The sequence below is a fragment of the Hemibagrus wyckioides genome, linkage group LG24 (assembly GCF_019097595.1).
Source record: "Hemibagrus wyckioides isolate EC202008001 linkage group LG24, SWU_Hwy_1.0, whole genome shotgun sequence".
Taxonomy (NCBI): Eukaryota; Metazoa; Chordata; class Actinopteri; order Siluriformes; family Bagridae; genus Hemibagrus; species Hemibagrus wyckioides.
This window is the reverse complement of record NC_080733.1, coordinates 11,847,729-11,851,129: the sequence shown is the minus strand read 5'-3', so window position 1 is coordinate 11,851,129 and position 3,401 is coordinate 11,847,729. Positions and strand designations below refer to the sequence as shown.

At 39.7% G+C, this 3,401-nt stretch overlaps 1 non-coding gene across 1 annotated transcript; it reads left to right on the top strand.

Annotated features, from left to right (window-relative positions):
• The first annotated feature begins 236 nt into the window (after positions 1–236).
• Positions 237–310, top strand: trnat-ugu (transfer RNA threonine (anticodon UGU)). Its single transcript has one exon. It is a non-coding gene; the product is annotated as a tRNA-Thr (tRNA).
• The last annotated feature ends 3,091 nt before the right edge of the window (positions 311–3,401 follow it).

Below are 3,401 nucleotides of genomic sequence, written 5' to 3'. Positions count from 1 at the left end.
TTAAAACCTTTACTCTCCACAGCCTAAATCTTTAGAGTCAGGTAACATATAAGAGATGGATGATATATTTATGACATATGTGTTTTTATTTAAGAGTAGTTCCTTAGTTTATTGCGGAAATGTGAACAATTAAGAGTAATTAAGAAAAATCTGTGTGTATGGTTTGAGACGCAAATATCTTTCTCAATTGGGGGTTAGTACATTCATGTTGTAAATATTTGAGGCATTTGCACTGTGGTGCTGTGGCTTAGTGGGTTAAAGTGCCTGCCTTGTAAACAGGAGATCCTGGGTTCAAATCCCAGCAGTGCCTTGCTATTTGCCACAATAGGGCCCTTGAGCAAGGCCCTTAACCCCTCCCTGCTCCAGGGGCAATGCAACATGGCTGCCCCTGTGCTCTGACCCCAACCATCTATAGATGGGATAAGTTAGGAAAGAATTTACTAGCAAAAATTAGCATGTGATATAAGATTGAATTGCATCGAAGGATCATTACAGTTACCAGGGATAGCACCAGGATGACCTTATAAGGCTAAATGACAGTCTTTTGATACAGAGTTTTACTGAAGTGATTGATTAAATAAATAAATAATTTGAAAATGTATTTGAAATATTTATTTATTTATTTACTTACTGTAAAAAATAAACAATGCAATAAAACAAATACAAATATGATAGCATAGAATAAAATATTAATAAAAAAAAATATGAAATAAATATCACTGTTGCATTTGGGCAGAAGACAAACAGTTGTTAAGTTCATGAGATGGTCGTGCAATGACCATGGATGCAAAGGTTATAACAAGACGTGCTTGTTCTCACACACATACACACACCCAAGAGACATGAGTCACTCTTAAGATATGTGTGTATGTATCGTTGTGTTTATGTAAGTGAAACAGAGACAGAGAGCTAATTAAGTGTGTCCCTTCTCGGGCACATGTCTAAGTTGTTCAGCTATCCCCACACTCCTTAGGGAGCTGAACAATTACGCGCTCGTGCTTAGTCACTCGGCTTACACGTTCACCTTACATGCCGTTCCCTCAGCATTTCTCTCTGGAGATTAAGGAACACATTAAATGCTGAGGGATGTTTCGTGAGTAAAACACGTTTTGTCACGGAGTGCTAGAACACAACAGAGAGCGCAGACAGGAAAAGAGTCCCTCGGGCAAGCGCTTGGACTCTATCAAGGACCAAAGCTCTGTTTAATATCTCTCATTTGTGTGTACAGTGTTACGCTAACCTTGGACGATCCACATCCCTCTGTTGTAGACAAAAGTCTGCAATTTAATTAAGGATTATAGCTCTGCGACTCTCATTACAAACACTATCAGCCTTGATGGTAATTCCATTTGATTTGATTTGTTTTTTTTTTATTTTTTAATGGTTTTATGACTCAGATATCTTTAAAGGGATGTTGCCTGCAGGCATCTGTAGTAATTTTGTGAAATTCTCATGGGATAAGTGATTTTATATGGCAGTGATTTGTATGGGTTTGTACAGTACACACATGCCCGTCTCATTAAAATTCCATGCTTACTACACACACCTTATTTTAATACAAACAGATTACTTTGACTGTTGTCTGGCTTGTGGCCGAGTGAGTCACGCTAGATCGTTAGTATGTCACATGACATCTGTCACATGACACCAACCATGGCAAAACCTACACTATATTGCCAAAAGTTTTGGGACATCTGCCTTTACATGCGCGTGAAGGTTAACGGCATCCCATTCTTAATCCGTAGGGTTTAATATGGAGTTCTCCTAGCAATCGCCAAACCCATACTCATCCATTGGCTTTTCCAGACATAGATGCGTGATTCGTCACTCCAGAGAGAGCGTCTCCACTGCTCTAGAGTCCAGTGGCGGCATGCTTTACACTACTGCATCCGACGCTTTGCATTGCAGTTGGTGATGTAAGGCTTGGATGCAGCTGCTTGGCTCTGAAAACCCATTCCATGGCCAGCATGCGCTGACCCCGCTCTGTGATTTTACATGGCCTACCTCTTCATGGCTGAGTTGCCATTGGTCCCAATTGCTTCCATTTTGTTATAATACCACTAACTATAGTGGAATATTTAGTAGTGAGGAATGGACTTACTCAAACTTGAATTCACTGAGCTCCTCAGAGCAACCCATTTTTTCACAGTCTGCATGGTCTAGGTGCTTGATTTTATACACCTGTGACCATGGAAGTGATTGGAACACCTGAATTCAATGATTTGGAGGGGTGTCCCAAAACTTTTGGAATTATAGTGTATATGTATGTAGGCTTATTTTATTTTAAAATCTTGGCATGATCTTTCCACACATGTGCATGACTAGTCTATAAAATGTGTAGCTTAGTGATTAAGGTATGGGACCACTGATTGGAAGGTTGTGAGTTTGAATCCCAGGTCCACTAAGCCACCACTGCTGGGCCCCTGAGCAGGGCCCTTAACCCTCAGGTGCTCAGTTGTATAAAATGAGATAAAAATGTAAGTCGCTCTGGATAAAGGGGTCTGCGACATGCCAGAAATATAAATGTAAAACACTGCTAACATTTCATTGGATTGAGACAGAGCTAAAATCCTGGAGATACTTTGGTAATTATGTTAAGCTACACCTCCATTAAAACCAGTAATCAGAATAGGGCTAAAGTCACCTTCTGAGTGAGATTTTCCTGCTGAAAAAATCCCTCCAGTATATCCTGGAGCTTGTACCTGTTTTGCTGTGCTTTTGTTCAAGATCAAATTTCTTTGTCTTGTCACAGCCACAGTGGTTGTTAATGACACTCAGCATTTATAATGATTCCTGTTTTTGCCTAGCCTACTAGAGGCAGTATATTCATAGAAAAGTCCCAAAAAAAACAAAACCTTGGTGATAACAAACTCATTTCTGCTCTCTGAGATGCCCTAAGTGCTTGCTCATAAGCTTCTAAAAATTTGAAGGCTTTATTTTCAACCACTGAAAAGCTGAGTAGGGTTATCCAAACAGACGTAAAATACATCCCACACTGAAAGCTGACAGAGTCCTGACTCATTTTATGTCAGACTTGCAGCCATAAAATAATTCATTTGTTTATACTGATTGAAAATGTCCGATAAGTCGATTTCCATTCCGCCGGCAGACTTGGAACACCGGTGTACTGGTAAAAAGGGCTTCATTTGCAGTTCAGTGAATGATGCAAATTATTTTACTCTCATATAATCTTTCTGTTTTATTCACTTACATTACAAACGTTCTGCTGCTTAAAGATAAGGCTCTTCATCAGATCACCAAATGAGTCGCATCCCAAGTCGTTTTTCTACATGAAGAGTCCGCAGTTTCGATGCCACTGACGCCTTCGAAGCATTTTATATGATCCAAACAGGATTATAACTCTGCCAAAGCTTTCAAGTCATTTCATAGCACATCAGCTT